Here is an 18,664-nt window from a genome sequence, read left to right as displayed (position 1 = left end):
TAAAAGCGGCAAAAAGTTGTTGACGAGGCCAACAACACGCGGTGTTCCCAAGCGGTCCCCCATCTAAGTACTAACCGCGCCCGACGCTGCTTAATTTCGGTGATCGGACGAGAACCGATGTGTTCAGCGTGGTATGGTCGTTGGCGAAAGTCGGAGGGCTGAGCGTTGGCCTTATACTCTGAATTGGAATTTCGGTCCTGCTACCTTCGGCCAATATTAAAAATGCTTTTAATCGAAATAAATGGACTGAAACGGTTTGGAGTCGTGTGCTTTAAGAAAAAAATCAGTGCAAGAAATAATTTTGAAATAGTCGAAATTGAAATTCTGGATAAATTTTTCATTTGAATTTTGAATTTGCAGCGAAAAATGCTATTCAGATTGCGTTGAAAAATATAAAAGCGGCAAAAAGTTGTTGACGAGGCCAACAACACGCGGTGTTCCCAAGCGGTCCCCCATCTAAGTACTAACCGCGCCCGACGCTGCTTAATTTCGGTGATCGGACGAGAACCGATGTGTTCAGCGTGGTATGGTCGTTGGCGAAAGTCGGAGGGCTGAGCGTTGGCCTTATACTCTGAATTGGAATTTCGGTCCTGCTACCTTCGGCCAATATTAAAAATGCTTTTAATCGAAATAAATGGACTGAAACGGTTTGGAGTCGTGTGCTTTAAGAAAAAAATCAGTGCAAGAAATAATTTTGAAATAGTCGAAATTGAAATTCTGGATAAATTTTTCATTTGAATTTTGAATTTGCAGCGAAAAATGCTATTCAGATTGCGTTGAAAAATATAAAAGCGGCAAAAAGTTGTTGACGAGGCCAACAACACGCGGTGTTCCCAAGCGGTCCCCCATCTAAGTACTAACCGCGCCCGACGCTGCTTAATTTCGGTGATCGGACGAGAACCGATGTGTTCAGCGTGGTATGGTCGTTGGCGAAAGTCGGAGGGCTGAGCGTTGGCCTTATACTCTGAATTGGAATTTCGGTCCTGCTACCTTCGGCCAATATTAAAAATGCTTTTAATCGAAATAAATGGACTGAAACGGTTTGGAGTCGTGTGCTTTAAGAAAAAAATCAGTGCAAGAAATAATTTTGAAATAGTCGAAATTGAAATTCTGGATAAATTTTTCATTTGAATTTTGAATTTGCAGCGAAAAATGCTATTCAGATTGCGTTGAAAAATATAAAAGCGGCAAAAAGTTGTTGACGAGGCCAACAACACGCGGTGTTCCCAAGCGGTCCCCCATCTAAGTACTAACCGCGCCCGACGCTGCTTAATTTCGGTGATCGGACGAGAACCGATGTGTTCAGCGTGGTATGGTCGTTGGCGAAAGTCGGAGGGCTGAGCGTTGGCCTTATACTCTGAATTGGAATTTCGGTCCTGCTACCTTCGGCCAATATTAAAAATGCTTTTAATCGAAATAAATGGACTGAAACGGTTTGGAGTCGTGTGCTTTAAGAAAAAAATCAGTGCAAGAAATAATTTTGAAATAGTCGAAATTGAAATTCTGGATAAATTTTTCATTTGAATTTTGAATTTGCAGCGAAAAATGCTATTCAGATTGCGTTGAAAAATATAAAAGCGGCAAAAAGTTGTTGACGAGGCCAACAACACGCGGTGTTCCCAAGCGGTCCCCCATCTAAGTACTAACCGCGCCCGACGCTGCTTAATTTCGGTGATCGGACGAGAACCGATGTGTTCAGCGTGGTATGGTCGTTGGCGAAAGTCGGAGGGCTGAGCGTTGGCCTTATACTCTGAATTGGAATTTCGGTCCTGCTACCTTCGGCCAATATTAAAAATGCTTTTAATCGAAATAAATGGACTGAAACGGTTTGGAGTCGTGTGCTTTAAGAAAAAAATCAGTGCAAGAAATAATTTTGAAATAGTCGAAATTGAAATTCTGGATAAATTTTTCATTTGAATTTTGAATTTGCAGCGAAAAATGCTATTCAGATTGCGTTGAAAAATATAAAAGCGGCAAAAAGTTGTTGACGAGGCCAACAACACGCGGTGTTCCCAAGCGGTCCCCCATCTAAGTACTAACCGCGCCCGACGCTGCTTAATTTCGGTGATCGGACGAGAACCGATGTGTTCAGCGTGGTATGGTCGTTGGCGAAAGTCGGAGGGCTGAGCGTTGGCCTTATACTCTGAATTGGAATTTCGGTCCTGCTACCTTCGGCCAATATTAAAAATGCTTTTAATCGAAATAAATGGACTGAAACGGTTTGGAGTCGTGTGCTTTAAGAAAAAAATCAGTGCAAGAAATAATTTTGAAATAGTCGAAATTGAAATTCTGGATAAATTTTTCATTTGAATTTTGAATTTGCAGCGAAAAATGCTATTCAGATTGCGTTGAAAAATATAAAAGCGGCAAAAAGTTGTTGACGAGGCCAACAACACGCGGTGTTCCCAAGCGGTCCCCCATCTAAGTACTAACCGCGCCCGACGCTGCTTAATTTCGGTGATCGGACGAGAACCGATGTGTTCAGCGTGGTATGGTCGTTGGCGAAAGTCGGAGGGCTGAGCGTTGGCCTTATACTCTGAATTGGAATTTCGGTCCTGCTACCTTCGGCCAATATTAAAAATGCTTTTAATCGAAATAAATGGACTGAAACGGTTTGGAGTCGTGTGCTTTAAGAAAAAAATCAGTGCAAGAAATAATTTTGAAATAGTCGAAATTGAAATTCTGGATAAATTTTTCATTTGAATTTTGAATTTGCAGCGAAAAATGCTATTCAGATTGCGTTGAAAAATATAAAAGCGGCAAAAAGTTGTTGACGAGGCCAACAACACGCGGTGTTCCCAAGCGGTCCCCCATCTAAGTACTAACCGCGCCCGACGCTGCTTAATTTCGGTGATCGGACGAGAACCGATGTGTTCAGCGTGGTATGGTCGTTGGCGAAAGTCGGAGGGCTGAGCGTTGGCCTTATACTCTGAATTGGAATTTCGGTCCTGCTACCTTCGGCCAATATTAAAAATGCTTTTAATCGAAATAAATGGACTGAAACGGTTTGGAGTCGTGTGCTTTAAGAAAAAAATCAGTGCAAGAAATAATTTTGAAATAGTCGAAATTGAAATTCTGGATAAATTTTTCATTTGAATTTTGAATTTGCAGCGAAAAATGCTATTCAGATTGCGTTGAAAAATATAAAAGCGGCAAAAAGTTGTTGACGAGGCCAACAACACGCGGTGTTCCCAAGCGGTCCCCCATCTAAGTACTAACCGCGCCCGACGCTGCTTAATTTCGGTGATCGGACGAGAACCGATGTGTTCAGCGTGGTATGGTCGTTGGCGAAAGTCGGAGGGCTGAGCGTTGGCCTTATACTCTGAATTGGAATTTCGGTCCTGCTACCTTCGGCCAATATTAAAAATGCTTTTAATCGAAATAAATGGACTGAAACGGTTTGGAGTCGTGTGCTTTAAGAAAAAAATCAGTGCAAGAAATAATTTTGAAATAGTCGAAATTGAAATTCTGGATAAATTTTTCATTTGAATTTTGAATTTGCAGCGAAAAATGCTATTCAGATTGCGTTGAAAAATATAAAAGCGGCAAAAAGTTGTTGACGAGGCCAACAACACGCGGTGTTCCCAAGCGGTCCCCCATCTAAGTACTAACCGCGCCCGACGCTGCTTAATTTCGGTGATCGGACGAGAACCGATGTGTTCAGCGTGGTATGGTCGTTGGCGAAAGTCGGAGGGCTGAGCGTTGGCCTTATACTCTGAATTGGAATTTCGGTCCTGCTACCTTCGGCCAATATTAAAAATGCTTTTAATCGAAATAAATGGACTGAAACGGTTTGGAGTCGTGTGCTTTAAGAAAAAAATCAGTGCAAGAAATAATTTTGAAATAGTCGAAATTGAAATTCTGGATAAATTTTTCATTTGAATTTTGAATTTGCAGCGAAAAATGCTATTCAGATTGCGTTGAAAAATATAAAAGCGGCAAAAAGTTGTTGACGAGGCCAACAACACGCGGTGTTCCCAAGCGGTCCCCCATCTAAGTACTAACCGCGCCCGACGCTGCTTAATTTCGGTGATCGGACGAGAACCGATGTGTTCAGCGTGGTATGGTCGTTGGCGAAAGTCGGAGGGCTGAGCGTTGGCCTTATACTCTGAATTGGAATTTCGGTCCTGCTACCTTCGGCCAATATTAAAAATGCTTTTAATCGAAATAAATGGACTGAAACGGTTTGGAGTCGTGTGCTTTAAGAAAAAAATCAGTGCAAGAAATAATTTTGAAATAGTCGAAATTGAAATTCTGGATAAATTTTTCATTTGAATTTTGAATTTGCAGCGAAAAATGCTATTCAGATTGCGTTGAAAAATATAAAAGCGGCAAAAAGTTGTTGACGAGGCCAACAACACGCGGTGTTCCCAAGCGGTCCCCCATCTAAGTACTAACCGCGCCCGACGCTGCTTAATTTCGGTGATCGGACGAGAACCGATGTGTTCAGCGTGGTATGGTCGTTGGCGAAAGTCGGAGGGCTGAGCGTTGGCCTTATACTCTGAATTGGAATTTCGGTCCTGCTACCTTCGGCCAATATTAAAAATGCTTTTAATCGAAATAAATGGACTGAAACGGTTTGGAGTCGTGTGCTTTAAGAAAAAAATCAGTGCAAGAAATAATTTTGAAATAGTCGAAATTGAAATTCTGGATAAATTTTTCATTTGAATTTTGAATTTGCAGCGAAAAATGCTATTCAGATTGCGTTGAAAAATATAAAAGCGGCAAAAAGTTGTTGACGAGGCCAACAACACGCGGTGTTCCCAAGCGGTCCCCCATCTAAGTACTAACCGCGCCCGACGCTGCTTAATTTCGGTGATCGGACGAGAACCGATGTGTTCAGCGTGGTATGGTCGTTGGCGAAAGTCGGAGGGCTGAGCGTTGGCCTTATACTCTGAATTGGAATTTCGGTCCTGCTACCTTCGGCCAATATTAAAAATGCTTTTAATCGAAATAAATGGACTGAAACGGTTTGGAGTCGTGTGCTTTAAGAAAAAAATCAGTGCAAGAAATAATTTTGAAATAGTCGAAATTGAAATTCTGGATAAATTTTTCATTTGAATTTTGAATTTGCAGCGAAAAATGCTATTCAGATTGCGTTGAAAAATATAAAAGCGGCAAAAAGTTGTTGACGAGGCCAACAACACGCGGTGTTCCCAAGCGGTCCCCATCTAAGTACTAACCGCGCCCGACGCTGCTTAATTTCGGTGATCGGACGAGAACCGATGTGTTCAGCGTGGTATGGTCGTTGGCGAAAGTCGGAGGGCTGAGCGTTGGCCTTATACTCTGAATTGGAATTTCGGTCCTGCTACCTTCGGCCAATATTAAAAATGCTTTTAATCGAAATAAATGGACTGAAACGGTTTGGAGTCGTGTGCTTTAAGAAAAAAATCAGTGCAAGAAATAATTTTGAAATAGTCGAAATTGAAATTCTGGATAAATTTTTCATTTGAATTTTGAATTTGCAGCGAAAAATGCTATTCAGATTGCGTTGAAAAATATAAAAGCGGCAAAAAGTTGTTGACGAGGCCAACAACACGCGGTGTTCCCAAGCGGTCCCCCATCTAAGTACTAACCGCGCCCGACGCTGCTTAATTTCGGTGATCGGACGAGAACCGATGTGTTCAGCGTGGTATGGTCGTTGGCGAAAGTCGGAGGGCTGAGCGTTGGCCTTATACTCTGAATTGGAATTTCGGTCCTGCTACCTTCGGCCAATATTAAAAATGCTTTTAATCGAAATAAATGGACTGAAACGGTTTGGAGTCGTGTGCTTTAAGAAAAAAATCAGTGCAAGAAATAATTTTGAAATAGTCGAAATTGAAATTCTGGATAAATTTTTCATTTGAATTTTGAATTTGCAGCGAAAAATGCTATTCAGATTGCGTTGAAAAATATAAAAGCGGCAAAAAGTTGTTGACGAGGCAACAACAATGTTCCCAAGCGGTCCCCATCTAAGTACTAACCGCGCCCGACGCTGCTTAATTTCGGTGATCGGACGAGAACCGATGTGTTCAGCGTGGTATGGTCGTTGGCGAAAGTCGGAGGGCTGAGCGTTGGCCTTATACTCTGAATTGGAATTTCGGTCCTGCTACCTTCGGCCAATATTAAAAATGCTTTTTCGAAAAAATGGACTGAAACGGTTTGGAGTCGTGTGCTTTAAGAAAAAAATCAGTGCAAGAAATAATTTTGAAATAGTCGAAATTGAAATTCTGGATAAATTTTTCATTTGAATTTTGAATTTGCAGCGAAAAATGCTATTCAGATTGCGTTGAAAAATATAAAAGCGGCAAAAAGTTGTTGACGAGGCCAACAACACGCGGTGTTCCCAAGCGGTCCCCCATCTAAGTACTAACCGCGCCCGACGCTGCTTAATTTCGGTGATCGGACGAGAACCGATGTGTTCAGCGTGGTATGGTCGTTGGCGAAAGTCGGAGGGCTGAGCGTTGGCCTTATACTCTGAATTGGAATTTCGGTCCTGCTACCTTCGGCCAATATTAAAAATGCTTTTAATCGAAATAAATGGACTGAAACGGTTTGGAGTCGTGTGCTTTAAGAAAAAAATCAGTGCAAGAAATAATTTTGAAATAGTCGAAATTGAAATTCTGGATAAATTTTTCATTTGAATTTTGAATTTGCAGCGAAAAATGCTATTCAGATTGCGTTGAAAAATATAAAAGCGGCAAAAAGTTGTTGACGAGGCCAACAACACGCGGTGTTCCCAAGCGGTCCCCCATCTAAGTACTAACCGCGCCCGACGCTGCTTAATTTCGGTGATCGGACGAGAACCGATGTGTTCAGCGTGGTATGGTCGTTGGCGAAAGTCGGAGGGCTGAGCGTTGGCCTTATACTCTGAATTGGAATTTCGGTCCTGCTACCTTCGGCCAATATTAAAAATGCTTTTAATCGAAATAAATGGACTGAAACGGTTTGGAGTCGTGTGCTTTAAGAAAAAAATCAGTGCAAGAAATAATTTTGAAATAGTCGAAATTGAAATTCTGGATAAATTTTTCATTTGAATTTTGAATTTGCAGCGAAAAATGCTATTCAGATTGCGTTGAAAAATATAAAAGCGGCAAAAAGTTGTTGACGAGGCCAACAACACGCGGTGTTCCCAAGCGGTCCCTCATCTAAGTACTAACCGCGCCCGACGCTGCTTAATTTCGGTGATCGGACGAGAACCGATGTGTTCAGCGTGGTATGGTCGTTGGCGAAAGTCGGAGGGCTGAGCGTTGGCCTTATACTCTGAATTGGAATTTCGGTCCTGCTACCTTCGGCCAATATTAAAAATGCTTTTAATCGAAATAAATGGACTGAAACGGTTTGGAGTCGTGTGCTTTAAGAAAAAAATCAGTGCAAGAAATAATTTTGAAATAGTCGAAATTGAAATTCTGGATAAATTTTTCATTTGAATTTTGAATTTGCAGCGAAAAATGCTATTCAGATTGCGTTGAAAAATATAAAAGCGGCAAAAAGTTGTTGACGAGGCCAACAACACGCGGTGTTCCCAAGCGGTCCCCATCTAAGTACTAACCGCGCCCGACGCTGCTTAATTTCGGTGATCGGACGAGAACCGATGTGTTCAGCGTGGTATGGTCGTTGGCGAAAGTCGGAGGGCTGAGCGTTGGCCTTATACTCTGAATTGGAATTTCGGTCCTGCTACCTTCGGCCAATATTAAAAATGCTTTTAATCGAAATAAATGGACTGAAACGGTTTGGAGTCGTGTGCTTTAAGAAAAAAATCAGTGCAAGAAATAATTTTGAAATAGTCGAAATTGAAATTCTGGATAAATTTTTCATTTGAATTTTGAATTTGCAGCGAAAAATGCTATTCAGATTGCGTTGAAAAATATAAAAGCGGCAAAAAGTTGTTGACGAGGCCAACAACACGCGGTGTTCCCAAGCGGTCCCCCATCTAAGTACTAACCGCGCCCGACGCTGCTTAATTTCGGTGATCGGACGAGAACCGATGTGTTCAGCGTGGTATGGTCGTTGGCGAAAGTCGGAGGGCTGAGCGTTGGCCTTATACTCTGAATTGGAATTTCGGTCCTGCTACCTTCGGCCAATATTAAAAATGCTTTTAATCGAAATAAATGGACTGAAACGGTTTGGAGTCGTGTGCTTTAAGAAAAAAATCAGTGCAAGAAATAATTTTGAAATAGTCGAAATTGAAATTCTGGATAAATTTTTCATTTGAATTTTGAATTTGCAGCGAAAAATGCTATTCAGATTGCGTTGAAAAATATAAAAGCGGCAAAAAGTTGTTGACGAGGCCAACAACACGCGGTGTTCCCAAGCGGTCCCCCATCTAAGTACTAACCGCGCCCGACGCTGCTTAATTTCGGTGATCGGACGAGAACCGATGTGTTCAGCGTGGTATGGTCGTTGGCGAAAGTCGGAGGGCTGAGCGTTGGCCTTATACTCTGAATTGGAATTTCGGTCCTGCTACCTTCGGCCAATATTAAAAATGCTTTTAATCGAAATAAATGGACTGAAACGGTTTGGAGTCGTGTGCTTTAAGAAAAAAATCAGTGCAAGAAATAATTTTGAAATAGTCGAAATTGAAATTCTGGATAAATTTTTCATTTGAATTTTGAATTTGCAGCGAAAAATGCTATTCAGATTGCGTTGAAAAATATAAAAGCGGCAAAAAGTTGTTGACGAGGCCAACAACACGCGGTGTTCCCAAGCGGTCCCCCATCTAAGTACTAACCGCGCCCGACGCTGCTTAATTTCGGTGATCGGACGAGAACCGATGTGTTCAGCGTGGTATGGTCGTTGGCGAAAGTCGGAGGGCTGAGCGTTGGCCTTATACTCTGAATTGGAATTTCGGTCCTGCTACCTTCGGCCAATATTAAAAATGCTTTTAATCGAAATAAATGGACTGAAACGGTTTGGAGTCGTGTGCTTTAAGAAAAAAATCAGTGCAAGAAATAATTTTGAAATAGTCGAAATTGAAATTCTGGATAAATTTTTCATTTGAATTTTGAATTTGCAGCGAAAAATGCTATTCAGATTGCGTTGAAAAATATAAAAGCGGCAAAAAGTTGTTGACGAGGCCAACAACACGCGGTGTTCCCAAGCGGTCCCCCATCTAAGTACTAACCGCGCCCGACGCTGCTTAATTTCGGTGATCGGACGAGAACCGATGTGTTCAGCGTGGTATGGTCGTTGGCGAAAGTCGGAGGGCTGAGCGTTGGCCTTATACTCTGAATTGGAATTTCGGTCCTGCTACCTTCGGCCAATATTAAAAATGCTTTTAATCGAAATAAATGGACTGAAACGGTTTGGAGTCGTGTGCTTTAAGAAAAAAATCAGTGCAAGAAATAATTTTGAAATAGTCGAAATTGAAATTCTGGATAAATTTTTCATTTGAATTTTGAATTTGCAGCGAAAAATGCTATTCAGATTGCGTTGAAAAATATAAAAGCGGCAAAAAGTTGTTGACGAGGCCAACAACACGCGGTGTTCCCAAGCGGTCCCCATCTAAGTACTAACCGCGCCCGACGCTGCTTAATTTCGGTGATCGGACGAGAACCGATGTGTTCAGCGTGGTATGGTCGTTGGCGAAAGTCGGAGGGCTGAGCGTTGGCCTTATACTCTGAATTGGAATTTCGGTCCTGCTACCTTCGGCCAATATTAAAAATGCTTTTAATCGAAATAAATGGACTGAAACGGTTTGGAGTCGTGTGCTTTAAGAAAAAAATCAGTGCAAGAAATAATTTTGAAATAGTCGAAATTGAAATTCTGGATAAATTTTTCATTTGAATTTTGAATTTGCAGCGAAAAATGCTATTCAGATTGCGTTGAAAAATATAAAAGCGGCAAAAAGTTGTTGACGAGGCCAACAACACGCGGTGTTCCCAAGCGGTCCCCCATCTAAGTACTAACCGCGCCCGACGCTGCTTAATTTCGGTGATCGGACGAGAACCGATGTGTTCAGCGTGGTATGGTCGTTGGCGAAAGTCGGAGGGCTGAGCGTTGGCCTTATACTCTGAATTGGAATTTCGGTCCTGCTACCTTCGGCCAATATTAAAAATGCTTTTAATCGAAATAAATGGACTGAAACGGTTTGGAGTCGTGTGCTTTAAGAAAAAAATCAGTGCAAGAAATAATTTTGAAATAGTCGAAATTGAAATTCTGGATAAATTTTTCATTTGAATTTTGAATTTGCAGCGAAAAATGCTATTCAGATTGCGTTGAAAAATATAAAAGCGGCAAAAAGTTGTTGACGAGGCCAACAACACGCGGTGTTCCCAAGCGGTCCCCATCTAAGTACTAACCGCGCCCGACGCTGCTTAATTTCGGTGATCGGACGAGAACCGATGTGTTCAGCGTGGTATGGTCGTTGGCGAAAGTCGGAGGGCTGAGCGTTGGCCTTATACTCTGAATTGGAATTTCGGTCCTGCTACCTTCGGCCAATATTAAAAATGCTTTTAATCGAAATAAATGGACTGAAACGGTTTGGAGTCGTGTGCTTTAAGAAAAAAATCAGTGCAAGAAATAATTTTGAAATAGTCGAAATTGAAATTCTGGATAAATTTTCATTTGAATTTTGAATTTGCAGCGAAAAATGCTATTCAGATTGCGTTGAAAAATATAAAAGCGGCAAAAAGTTGTTGACGAGGCCAACAACACGCGGTGTTCCCAAGCGGTCCCCCATCTAAGTACTAACCGCGCCCGACGCTGCTTAATTTCGGTGATCGGACGAGAACCGATGTGTTCAGCGTGGTATGGTCGTTGGCGAAAGTCGGAGGGCTGAGCGTTGGCCTTATACTCTGAATTGGAATTTCGGTCCTGCTACCTTCGGCCAATATTAAAAATGCTTTTAATCGAAATAAATGGACTGAAACGGTTTGGAGTCGTGTGCTTTAAGAAAAAAATCAGTGCAAGAAATAATTTTGAAATAGTCGAAATTGAAATTCTGGATAAATTTTTCATTTGAATTTTGAATTTGCAGCGAAAAATGCTATTCAGATTGCGTTGAAAAATATAAAAGCGGCAAAAAGTTGTTGACGAGGCCAACAACACGCGGTGTTCCCAAGCGGTCCCCATCTAAGTACTAACCGCGCCCGACGCTGCTTAATTTCGGTGATCGGACGAGAACCGATGTGTTCAGCGTGGTATGGTCGTTGGCGAAAGTCGGAGGGCTGAGCGTTGGCCTTATACTCTGAATTGGAATTTCGGTCCTGCTACCTTCGGCCAATATTAAAAATGCTTTTAATCGAAATAAATGGACTGAAACGGTTTGGAGTCGTGTGCTTTAAGAAAAAAATCAGTGCAAGAAATAATTTTGAAATAGTCGAAATTGAAATTCTGGATAAATTTTTCATTTGAATTTTGAATTTGCAGCGAAAAATGCTATTCAGATTGCGTTGAAAAATATAAAAGCGGCAAAAAGTTGTTGACGAGGCCAACAACACGCGGTGTTCCCAAGCGGTCCCCATCTAAGTACTAACCGCGCCCGACGCTGCTTAATTTCGGTGATCGGACGAGAACCGATGTGTTCAGCGTGGTATGGTCGTTGGCGAAAGTCGGAGGGCTGAGCGTTGGCCTTATACTCTGAATTGGAATTTCGGTCCTGCTACCTTCGGCCAATATTAAAAATGCTTTTAATCGAAATAAATGGACTGAAACGGTTTGGAGTCGTGTGCTTTAAGAAAAAAATCAGTGCAAGAAATAATTTTGAAATAGTCGAAATTGAAATTCTGGATAAATTTTTCATTTGAATTTTGAATTTGCAGCGAAAAATGCTATTCAGATTGCGTTGAAAAATATAAAAGCGGCAAAAAGTTGTTGACGAGGCCAACAACACGCGGTGTTCCCAAGCGGTCCCCCATCTAAGTACTAACCGCGCCCGACGCTGCTTAATTTCGGTGATCGGACGAGAACCGATGTGTTCAGCGTGGTATGGTCGTTGGCGAAAGTCGGAGGGCTGAGCGTTGGCCTTATACTCTGAATTGGAATTTCGGTCCTGCTACCTTCGGCCAATATTAAAAATGCTTTTAATCGAAATAAATGGACTGAAACGGTTTGGAGTCGTGTGCTTTAAGAAAAAAATCAGTGCAAGAAATAATTTTGAAATAGTCGAAATTGAAATTCTGGATAAATTTTTCATTTGAATTTTGAATTTGCAGCGAAAAATGCTATTCAGATTGCGTTGAAAAATATAAAAGCGGCAAAAAGTTGTTGACGAGGCCAACAACACGCGGTGTTCCCAAGCGGTCCCTCATCTAAGTACTAACCGCGCCCGACGCTGCTTAATTTCGGTGATCGGACGAGAACCGATGTGTTCAGCGTGGTATGGTCGTTGGCGAAAGTCGGAGGGCTGAGCGTTGGCCTTATACTCTGAATTGGAATTTCGGTCCTGCTACCTTCGGCCAATATTAAAAATGCTTTTAATCGAAATAAATGGACTGAAACGGTTTGGAGTCGTGTGCTTTAAGAAAAAAATCAGTGCAAGAAATAATTTTGAAATAGTCGAAATTGAAATTCTGGATAAATTTTTCATTTGAATTTTGAATTTGCAGCGAAAAATGCTATTCAGATTGCGTTGAAAAATATAAAAGCGGCAAAAAGTTGTTGACGAGGCCAACAACACGCGGTGTTCCCAAGCGGTCCCCATCTAAGTACTAACCGCGCCCGACGCTGCTTAATTTCGGTGATCGGACGAGAACCGATGTGTTCAGCGTGGTATGGTCGTTGGCGAAAGTCGGAGGGCTGAGCGTTGGCCTTATACTCTGAATTGGAATTTCGGTCCTGCTACCTTCGGCCAATATTAAAAATGCTTTTAATCGAAATAAATGGACTGAAACGGTTTGGAGTCGTGTGCTTTAAGAAAAAAATCAGTGCAAGAAATAATTTTGAAATAGTCGAAATTGAAATTCTGGATAAATTTTTCATTTGAATTTTGAATTTGCAGCGAAAAATGCTATTCAGATTGCGTTGAAAAATATAAAAGCGGCAAAAAGTTGTTGACGAGGCCAACAACACGCGGTGTTCCCAAGCGGTCCCCCATCTAAGTACTAACCGCGCCCGACGCTGCTTAATTTCGGTGATCGGACGAGAACCGATGTGTTCAGCGTGGTATGGTCGTTGGCGAAAGTCGGAGGGCTGAGCGTTGGCCTTATACTCTGAATTGGAATTTCGGTCCTGCTACCTTCGGCCAATATTAAAAATGCTTTTAATCGAAATAAATGGACTGAAACGGTTTGGAGTCGTGTGCTTTAAGAAAAAAATCAGTGCAAGAAATAATTTTGAAATAGTCGAAATTGAAATTCTGGATAAATTTTTCATTTGAATTTTGAATTTGCAGCGAAAAATGCTATTCAGATTGCGTTGAAAAATATAAAAGCGGCAAAAAGTTGTTGACGAGGCCAACAACACGCGGTGTTCCCAAGCGGTCCCCCATCTAAGTACTAACCGCGCCCGACGCTGCTTAATTTCGGTGATCGGACGAGAACCGATGTGTTCAGCGTGGTATGGTCGTTGGCGAAAGTCGGAGGGCTGAGCGTTGGCCTTATACTCTGAATTGGAATTTCGGTCCTGCTACCTTCGGCCAATATTAAAAATGCTTTTAATCGAAATAAATGGACTGAAACGGTTTGGAGTCGTGTGCTTTAAGAAAAAAATCAGTGCAAGAAATAATTTTGAAATAGTCGAAATTGAAATTCTGGATAAATTTTTCATTTGAATTTTGAATTTGCAGCGAAAAATGCTATTCAGATTGCGTTGAAAAATATAAAAGCGGCAAAAAGTTGTTGACGAGGCCAACAACACGCGGTGTTCCCAAGCGGTCCCCCATCTAAGTACTAACCGCGCCCGACGCTGCTTAATTTCGGTGATCGGACGAGAACCGATGTGTTCAGCGTGGTATGGTCGTTGGCGAAAGTCGGAGGGCTGAGCGTTGGCCTTATACTCTGAATTGGAATTTCGGTCCTGCTACCTTCGGCCAATATTAAAAATGCTTTTAATCGAAATAAATGGACTGAAACGGTTTGGAGTCGTGTGCTTTAAGAAAAAAATCAGTGCAAGAAATAATTTTGAAATAGTCGAAATTGAAATTCTGGATAAATTTTTCATTTGAATTTTGAATTTGCAGCGAAAAATGCTATTCAGATTGCGTTGAAAAATATAAAAGCGGCAAAAAGTTGTTGACGAGGCCAACAACACGCGGTGTTCCCAAGCGGTCCCCCATCTAAGTACTAACCGCGCCCGACGCTGCTTAATTTCGGTGATCGGACGAGAACCGATGTGTTCAGCGTGGTATGGTCGTTGGCGAAAGTCGGAGGGCTGAGCGTTGGCCTTATACTCTGAATTGGAATTTCGGTCCTGCTACCTTCGGCCAATATTAAAAATGCTTTTAATCGAAATAAATGGACTGAAACGGTTTGGAGTCGTGTGCTTTAAGAAAAAAATCAGTGCAAGAAATAATTTTGAAATAGTCGAAATTGAAATTCTGGATAAATTTTTCATTTGAATTTTGAATTTGCAGCGAAAAATGCTATTCAGATTGCGTTGAAAAATATAAAAGCGGCAAAAAGTTGTTGACGAGGCCAACAACACGCGGTGTTCCCAAGCGGTCCCCATCTAAGTACTAACCGCGCCCGACGCTGCTTAATTTCGGTGATCGGACGAGAACCGATGTGTTCAGCGTGGTATGGTCGTTGGCGAAAGTCGGAGGGCTGAGCGTTGGCCTTATACTCTGAATTGGAATTTCGGTCCTGCTACCTTCGGCCAATATTAAAAATGCTTTTAATCGAAATAAATGGACTGAAACGGTTTGGAGTCGTGTGCTTTAAGAAAAAAATCAGTGCAAGAAATAATTTTGAAATAGTCGAAATTGAAATTCTGGATAAATTTTTCATTTGAATTTTGAATTTGCAGCGAAAAATGCTATTCAGATTGCGTTGAAAAATATAAAAGCGGCAAAAAGTTGTTGACGAGGCCAACAACACGCGGTGTTCCCAAGCGGTCCCCATCTAAGTACTAACCGCGCCCGACGCTGCTTAATTTCGGTGATCGGACGAGAACCGATGTGTTCAGCGTGGTATGGTCGTTGGCGAAAGTCGGAGGGCTGAGCGTTGGCCTTATACTCTGAATTGGAATTTCGGTCCTGCTACCTTCGGCCAATATTAAAAATGCTTTTAATCGAAATAAATGGACTGAAACGGTTTGGAGTCGTGTGCTTTAAGAAAAAAATCAGTGCAAGAAATAATTTTGAAATAGTCGAAATTGAAATTCTGGATAAATTTTTCATTTGAATTTTGAATTTGCAGCGAAAAATGCTATTCAGATTGCGTTGAAAAATATAAAAGCGGCAAAAAGTTGTTGACGAGGCCAACAACACGCGGTGTTCCCAAGCGGTCCCCCATCTAAGTACTAACCGCGCCCGACGCTGCTTAATTTCGGTGATCGGACGAGAACCGATGTGTTCAGCGTGGTATGGTCGTTGGCGAAAGTCGGAGGGCTGAGCGTTGGCCTTATACTCTGAATTGGAATTTCGGTCCTGCTACCTTCGGCCAATATTAAAAATGCTTTTAATCGAAATAAATGGACTGAAACGGTTTGGAGTCGTGTGCTTTAAGAAAAAAATCAGTGCAAGAAATAATTTTGAAATAGTCGAAATTGAAATTCTGGATAAATTTTTCATTTGAATTTTGAATTTGCAGCGAAAAATGCTATTCAGATTGCGTTGAAAAATATAAAAGCGGCAAAAAGTTGTTGACGAGGCCAACAACACGCGGTGTTCCCAAGCGGTCCCCCATCTAAGTACTAACCGCGCCCGACGCTGCTTAATTTCGGTGATCGGACGAGAACCGATGTGTTCAGCGTGGTATGGTCGTTGGCGAAAGTCGGAGGGCTGAGCGTTGGCCTTATACTCTGAATTGGAATTTCGGTCCTGCTACCTTCGGCCAATATTAAAAATGCTTTTAATCGAAATAAATGGACTGAAACGGTTTGGAGTCGTGTGCTTTAAGAAAAAAATCAGTGCAAGAAATAATTTTGAAATAGTCGAAATTGAAATTCTGGATAAAATTTTCATTTGAATTTTGAATTTGCAGCGAAAAATGCTATTCAGATTGCGTTGAAAAATATAAAAGCGGCAAAAAGTTGTTGACGAGGCCAACAACACGCGGTGTTCCCAAGCGGTCCCTCATCTAAGTACTAACCGCGCCCGACGCTGCTTAATTTCGGTGATCGGACGAGAACCGATGTGTTCAGCGTGGTATGGTCGTTGGCGAAAGTCGGAGGGCTGAGCGTTGGCCTTATACTCTGAATTGGAATTTCGGTCCTGCTACCTTCGGCCAATATTAAAAATGCTTTTAATCGAAATAAATGGACTGAAACGGTTTGGAGTCGTGTGCTTTAAGAAAAAAATCAGTGCAAGAAATAATTTTGAAATAGTCGAAATTGAAATTCTGGATAAATTTTTCATTTGAATTTTGAATTTGCAGCGAAAAATGCTATTCAGATTGCGTTGAAAAATATAAAAGCGGCAAAAAGTTGTTGACGAGGCCAACAACACGCGGTGTTCCCAAGCGGTCCCCATCTAAGTACTAACCGCGCCCGACGCTGCTTAATTTCGGTGATCGGACGAGAACCGATGTGTTCAGCGTGTTATGTCGTGGGCTGAGCGTTGGCCTTATACTCTGAATTGGAATTTCGGTCCTGCTACCTTCGGCCAATATTAAAAATGCTTTTAATCGAAATAAATGGACTGAAACGGTTTGGAGTCGTGTGCTTTAAGAAAAAAATCAGTGCAAGAAATAATTTTGAAATAGTCGAAATTGAAATTCTGGATAAATTTTTCATTTGAATTTTGAATTTGCAGCGAAAAATGCTATTCAGATTGCGTTGAAAAATATAAAAGCGGCAAAAAGTTGTTGACGAGGCCAACAACACGCGGTGTTCCCAAGCGGTCCCCCATCTAAGTACTAACCGCGCCCGACGCTGCTTAATTTCGGTGATCGGACGAGAACCGATGTGTTCAGCGTGTATGGTCGTTGGCGAAAGTCGGAGGGCTGAGCGTTGGCCTTATACTCTGAATTGGAATTTCGGTCCTGCTACCTTCGGCCAATATTAAAAATGCTTTTAATCGAAATAAATGGACTGAAACGGTTTGGAGTCGTGTGCTTTAAGAAAAAAATCAGTGCAAGAAATAATTTGAAATAGTCGAAATTGAAATTCTGGATAAATTTTTCATTTGAATTTTGAATTTGCAGCGAAAAATGCTATTCAGATTGCGTTGAAAAATATAAAAGCGGCAAAAAGTTGTTGACGAGGCCAACAACACGCGGTGTTCCCAAGCGGTCCCCCATCTAAGTACTAACCGCGCCCGACGCTGCTTAATTTCGGTGATCGGACGAGAACCGATGTGTTCAGCGTGGTATGGTCGTTGGCGAAAGTCGGAGGGCTGAGCGTTGGCCTTATACTCTGAATTGGAATTTCGGTCCTGCTACCTTCGGCAATATTAAAAATGCTTTTAATCGAAATAAATGGACTGAAACGGTTTGGAGTCGTGTGCTTTAAGAAAAAAATCAGTGCAAGAAATAATTTTGAAATAGTCGAAATTGAAATTCTGGATAAATTTTTCATTTGAATTTTGAATTTGCAGCGAAAAATGCTATTCAGATTGCGTTGAAAAATATAAAAGCGGCAAAAAGTTGTTGACGAGGCCAACAACACGCGGTGTTCCCAAGCGGTCCCTCATCTAAGTACTAACCGCGCCCGACGCTGCTTAATTTCGGTGATCGGACGAGAACCGATGTGTTCAGCGTGGTATGGTCGTTGGCGAAAGTCGGAGGGCTGAGCGTTGGCTTATACTCTGAATTGGAATTTCGGTCCTGCTACCTTCGGCCAATATTAAAATGCTTTTAATCGAAATAAATGGACTGAAACGGTTTGGAGTCGTGTGCTTTAAGAAAAAAATCAGTGCAAGAAATAATTTTGAAATAGTCGAAATTGAAATTCTGGATAAATTTTCATTTGAATTTTGAATTTGCAGCGAAAAATGCTATTCAGATTGCGTTGAAAAATATAAAAGCGGCAAAAAGTTGTTGACGAGGCCAACAACACGCGGTGTTCCCAAGCGGTCCCCCATCTAAGTACTAACCGCGCCCGACGCTGCTTAATTTCGGTGATCGGACGAGAACCGATGTGTTCAGCGTGGTATGGTCGTTGGCGAAAGTCGGAGGGCTGAGCGTTGGCCTTATACTCTGATTGGAATTTCGGTCCTGCTACCTTCGGCCAATATAAAAATGCTTTAATCGAAATAAATGGACTGAAACGGTTTGGAGTCGTGTGCTTTAAGAAAAAAATCAGTGCAAGAAATAATTTTGAAATAGTCGAAATTGAAATTCTGGATAAATTTTTCATTTGAATTTTGAATTTGCAGCGAAAAATGCTATTCAGATTGCGTTGAAAAATATAAAAGCGGCAAAAAGTTGTTGACGAGGCAACAACACGCGGTGTTCCCAAGCGGTCCCTCATAAGTACTAACCGCGCCCGACGCTGCTTAATTTCGGTGATCGGACGAGAACCGATGTGTTCAGCGTGGTATGGTCGTTGGCGAAAGTCGGAGGGCTGAGCGTTGGCCTTATACTCTGAATTGGAATTTCGGTCCTGCTACCTCGGCCAATATTAAAATGCTTTTAATCGAAATAAA

General features: G+C 41.7%; 44 non-coding genes and 3 pseudogenes across 44 annotated transcripts; all 47 read right to left on the bottom strand.

Annotated features, from left to right (window-relative positions):
• Positions 1 to 26: 26 nt before the first annotated feature.
• On the bottom strand, positions 27 to 145 carry LOC119561383. The gene has a single exon (XR_005221264.1). It is a non-coding gene; the product is annotated as a 5S ribosomal RNA (ribosomal RNA).
• A 274-nt stretch (positions 146 to 419) lies between these two features.
• LOC119561382 lies at positions 420 to 538 on the bottom strand. The gene has a single exon (XR_005221263.1). It is a non-coding gene; the product is annotated as a 5S ribosomal RNA (ribosomal RNA).
• Positions 539 to 812: 274 nt separating this feature from the next.
• On the bottom strand, positions 813 to 931 carry LOC119561381. The gene has a single exon (XR_005221262.1). It is a non-coding gene; the product is annotated as a 5S ribosomal RNA (ribosomal RNA).
• A 274-nt stretch (positions 932 to 1,205) lies between these two features.
• On the bottom strand, positions 1,206 to 1,324 carry LOC119561380. The gene has a single exon (XR_005221261.1). It is a non-coding gene; the product is annotated as a 5S ribosomal RNA (ribosomal RNA).
• A 274-nt stretch (positions 1,325 to 1,598) lies between these two features.
• LOC119561379 lies at positions 1,599 to 1,717 on the bottom strand. Its single transcript, XR_005221260.1, has one exon. It is a non-coding gene; the product is annotated as a 5S ribosomal RNA (ribosomal RNA).
• Positions 1,718 to 1,991: 274 nt separating this feature from the next.
• On the bottom strand, positions 1,992 to 2,110 carry LOC119561378. The gene has a single exon (XR_005221259.1). It is a non-coding gene; the product is annotated as a 5S ribosomal RNA (ribosomal RNA).
• Positions 2,111 to 2,384: 274 nt separating this feature from the next.
• Positions 2,385 to 2,503, bottom strand: LOC119561376. Its single transcript, XR_005221257.1, has one exon. It is a non-coding gene; the product is annotated as a 5S ribosomal RNA (ribosomal RNA).
• A 274-nt stretch (positions 2,504 to 2,777) lies between these two features.
• LOC119561375 lies at positions 2,778 to 2,896 on the bottom strand. Its single transcript, XR_005221256.1, has one exon. It is a non-coding gene; the product is annotated as a 5S ribosomal RNA (ribosomal RNA).
• Positions 2,897 to 3,170: 274 nt separating this feature from the next.
• LOC119561374 lies at positions 3,171 to 3,289 on the bottom strand. Its single transcript, XR_005221255.1, has one exon. It is a non-coding gene; the product is annotated as a 5S ribosomal RNA (ribosomal RNA).
• Positions 3,290 to 3,563: 274 nt separating this feature from the next.
• On the bottom strand, positions 3,564 to 3,682 carry LOC119561364. The gene has a single exon (XR_005221254.1). It is a non-coding gene; the product is annotated as a 5S ribosomal RNA (ribosomal RNA).
• Positions 3,683 to 3,956: 274 nt separating this feature from the next.
• Positions 3,957 to 4,075, bottom strand: LOC119561350. Its single transcript, XR_005221246.1, has one exon. It is a non-coding gene; the product is annotated as a 5S ribosomal RNA (ribosomal RNA).
• A 274-nt stretch (positions 4,076 to 4,349) lies between these two features.
• LOC119561339 lies at positions 4,350 to 4,468 on the bottom strand. Its single transcript, XR_005221235.1, has one exon. It is a non-coding gene; the product is annotated as a 5S ribosomal RNA (ribosomal RNA).
• Positions 4,469 to 4,742: 274 nt separating this feature from the next.
• Positions 4,743 to 4,861, bottom strand: LOC119561328. The gene has a single exon (XR_005221224.1). It is a non-coding gene; the product is annotated as a 5S ribosomal RNA (ribosomal RNA).
• A 274-nt stretch (positions 4,862 to 5,135) lies between these two features.
• Positions 5,136 to 5,253, bottom strand: LOC119561324. The gene has a single exon (XR_005221220.1). It is a non-coding gene; the product is annotated as a 5S ribosomal RNA (ribosomal RNA).
• A 274-nt stretch (positions 5,254 to 5,527) lies between these two features.
• On the bottom strand, positions 5,528 to 5,646 carry LOC119561317. The gene has a single exon (XR_005221213.1). It is a non-coding gene; the product is annotated as a 5S ribosomal RNA (ribosomal RNA).
• A 658-nt stretch (positions 5,647 to 6,304) lies between these two features.
• LOC119561306 lies at positions 6,305 to 6,423 on the bottom strand. The gene has a single exon (XR_005221202.1). It is a non-coding gene; the product is annotated as a 5S ribosomal RNA (ribosomal RNA).
• Positions 6,424 to 6,697: 274 nt separating this feature from the next.
• On the bottom strand, positions 6,698 to 6,816 carry LOC119561295. Its single transcript, XR_005221191.1, has one exon. It is a non-coding gene; the product is annotated as a 5S ribosomal RNA (ribosomal RNA).
• A 274-nt stretch (positions 6,817 to 7,090) lies between these two features.
• On the bottom strand, positions 7,091 to 7,209 carry LOC119561299. The gene has a single exon (XR_005221195.1). It is a non-coding gene; the product is annotated as a 5S ribosomal RNA (ribosomal RNA).
• Positions 7,210 to 7,483: 274 nt separating this feature from the next.
• LOC119561323 lies at positions 7,484 to 7,601 on the bottom strand. Its single transcript, XR_005221219.1, has one exon. It is a non-coding gene; the product is annotated as a 5S ribosomal RNA (ribosomal RNA).
• Positions 7,602 to 7,875: 274 nt separating this feature from the next.
• LOC119561283 lies at positions 7,876 to 7,994 on the bottom strand. The gene has a single exon (XR_005221179.1). It is a non-coding gene; the product is annotated as a 5S ribosomal RNA (ribosomal RNA).
• Positions 7,995 to 8,268: 274 nt separating this feature from the next.
• Positions 8,269 to 8,387, bottom strand: LOC119561272. The gene has a single exon (XR_005221168.1). It is a non-coding gene; the product is annotated as a 5S ribosomal RNA (ribosomal RNA).
• Positions 8,388 to 8,661: 274 nt separating this feature from the next.
• On the bottom strand, positions 8,662 to 8,780 carry LOC119561261. Its single transcript, XR_005221157.1, has one exon. It is a non-coding gene; the product is annotated as a 5S ribosomal RNA (ribosomal RNA).
• A 274-nt stretch (positions 8,781 to 9,054) lies between these two features.
• Positions 9,055 to 9,173, bottom strand: LOC119561250. The gene has a single exon (XR_005221146.1). It is a non-coding gene; the product is annotated as a 5S ribosomal RNA (ribosomal RNA).
• A 274-nt stretch (positions 9,174 to 9,447) lies between these two features.
• LOC119561322 lies at positions 9,448 to 9,565 on the bottom strand. The gene has a single exon (XR_005221218.1). It is a non-coding gene; the product is annotated as a 5S ribosomal RNA (ribosomal RNA).
• A 274-nt stretch (positions 9,566 to 9,839) lies between these two features.
• On the bottom strand, positions 9,840 to 9,958 carry LOC119561238. Its single transcript, XR_005221135.1, has one exon. It is a non-coding gene; the product is annotated as a 5S ribosomal RNA (ribosomal RNA).
• A 274-nt stretch (positions 9,959 to 10,232) lies between these two features.
• LOC119561321 lies at positions 10,233 to 10,350 on the bottom strand. The gene has a single exon (XR_005221217.1). It is a non-coding gene; the product is annotated as a 5S ribosomal RNA (ribosomal RNA).
• A 273-nt stretch (positions 10,351 to 10,623) lies between these two features.
• Positions 10,624 to 10,742, bottom strand: LOC119561226. Its single transcript, XR_005221124.1, has one exon. It is a non-coding gene; the product is annotated as a 5S ribosomal RNA (ribosomal RNA).
• A 274-nt stretch (positions 10,743 to 11,016) lies between these two features.
• LOC119561320 lies at positions 11,017 to 11,134 on the bottom strand. The gene has a single exon (XR_005221216.1). It is a non-coding gene; the product is annotated as a 5S ribosomal RNA (ribosomal RNA).
• A 274-nt stretch (positions 11,135 to 11,408) lies between these two features.
• Positions 11,409 to 11,526, bottom strand: LOC119561319. The gene has a single exon (XR_005221215.1). It is a non-coding gene; the product is annotated as a 5S ribosomal RNA (ribosomal RNA).
• Positions 11,527 to 11,800: 274 nt separating this feature from the next.
• Positions 11,801 to 11,919, bottom strand: LOC119561214. Its single transcript, XR_005221113.1, has one exon. It is a non-coding gene; the product is annotated as a 5S ribosomal RNA (ribosomal RNA).
• A 274-nt stretch (positions 11,920 to 12,193) lies between these two features.
• On the bottom strand, positions 12,194 to 12,312 carry LOC119561298. Its single transcript, XR_005221194.1, has one exon. It is a non-coding gene; the product is annotated as a 5S ribosomal RNA (ribosomal RNA).
• Positions 12,313 to 12,586: 274 nt separating this feature from the next.
• LOC119561318 lies at positions 12,587 to 12,704 on the bottom strand. The gene has a single exon (XR_005221214.1). It is a non-coding gene; the product is annotated as a 5S ribosomal RNA (ribosomal RNA).
• A 274-nt stretch (positions 12,705 to 12,978) lies between these two features.
• LOC119561202 lies at positions 12,979 to 13,097 on the bottom strand. The gene has a single exon (XR_005221101.1). It is a non-coding gene; the product is annotated as a 5S ribosomal RNA (ribosomal RNA).
• A 274-nt stretch (positions 13,098 to 13,371) lies between these two features.
• On the bottom strand, positions 13,372 to 13,490 carry LOC119561191. The gene has a single exon (XR_005221090.1). It is a non-coding gene; the product is annotated as a 5S ribosomal RNA (ribosomal RNA).
• Positions 13,491 to 13,764: 274 nt separating this feature from the next.
• On the bottom strand, positions 13,765 to 13,883 carry LOC119561179. Its single transcript, XR_005221079.1, has one exon. It is a non-coding gene; the product is annotated as a 5S ribosomal RNA (ribosomal RNA).
• A 274-nt stretch (positions 13,884 to 14,157) lies between these two features.
• On the bottom strand, positions 14,158 to 14,276 carry LOC119561400. The gene has a single exon (XR_005221280.1). It is a non-coding gene; the product is annotated as a 5S ribosomal RNA (ribosomal RNA).
• A 274-nt stretch (positions 14,277 to 14,550) lies between these two features.
• Positions 14,551 to 14,668, bottom strand: LOC119561316. Its single transcript, XR_005221212.1, has one exon. It is a non-coding gene; the product is annotated as a 5S ribosomal RNA (ribosomal RNA).
• A 274-nt stretch (positions 14,669 to 14,942) lies between these two features.
• Positions 14,943 to 15,060, bottom strand: LOC119561315. Its single transcript, XR_005221211.1, has one exon. It is a non-coding gene; the product is annotated as a 5S ribosomal RNA (ribosomal RNA).
• Positions 15,061 to 15,334: 274 nt separating this feature from the next.
• Positions 15,335 to 15,453, bottom strand: LOC119561389. Its single transcript, XR_005221269.1, has one exon. It is a non-coding gene; the product is annotated as a 5S ribosomal RNA (ribosomal RNA).
• Positions 15,454 to 15,727: 274 nt separating this feature from the next.
• LOC119561377 lies at positions 15,728 to 15,846 on the bottom strand. Its single transcript, XR_005221258.1, has one exon. It is a non-coding gene; the product is annotated as a 5S ribosomal RNA (ribosomal RNA).
• A 274-nt stretch (positions 15,847 to 16,120) lies between these two features.
• On the bottom strand, positions 16,121 to 16,239 carry LOC119561297. The gene has a single exon (XR_005221193.1). It is a non-coding gene; the product is annotated as a 5S ribosomal RNA (ribosomal RNA).
• A 274-nt stretch (positions 16,240 to 16,513) lies between these two features.
• LOC119561373 lies at positions 16,514 to 16,630 on the bottom strand (annotated as a pseudogene).
• Positions 16,631 to 16,890: 260 nt separating this feature from the next.
• Positions 16,891 to 17,008, bottom strand: LOC119561365 (annotated as a pseudogene).
• Positions 17,009 to 17,281: 273 nt separating this feature from the next.
• LOC119561289 lies at positions 17,282 to 17,400 on the bottom strand. Its single transcript, XR_005221185.1, has one exon. It is a non-coding gene; the product is annotated as a 5S ribosomal RNA (ribosomal RNA).
• A 273-nt stretch (positions 17,401 to 17,673) lies between these two features.
• LOC119561296 lies at positions 17,674 to 17,792 on the bottom strand. Its single transcript, XR_005221192.1, has one exon. It is a non-coding gene; the product is annotated as a 5S ribosomal RNA (ribosomal RNA).
• A 271-nt stretch (positions 17,793 to 18,063) lies between these two features.
• Positions 18,064 to 18,182, bottom strand: LOC119561172. The gene has a single exon (XR_005221073.1). It is a non-coding gene; the product is annotated as a 5S ribosomal RNA (ribosomal RNA).
• A 270-nt stretch (positions 18,183 to 18,452) lies between these two features.
• On the bottom strand, positions 18,453 to 18,569 carry LOC119561371 (annotated as a pseudogene).
• Positions 18,570 to 18,664: the final 95 nt, after the last annotated feature.

This window comes from Drosophila subpulchrella, unplaced genomic scaffold (assembly GCF_014743375.2).
Source record: "Drosophila subpulchrella strain 33 F10 #4 breed RU33 unplaced genomic scaffold, RU_Dsub_v1.1 Primary Assembly Seq356, whole genome shotgun sequence".
NCBI classification, from domain to species: Eukaryota; Metazoa; Arthropoda; class Insecta; order Diptera; family Drosophilidae; genus Drosophila; species Drosophila subpulchrella.
The sequence above is the reverse complement of the archived record's forward strand: the minus strand, read 5'-3'. Positions and strand labels throughout refer to the sequence as shown.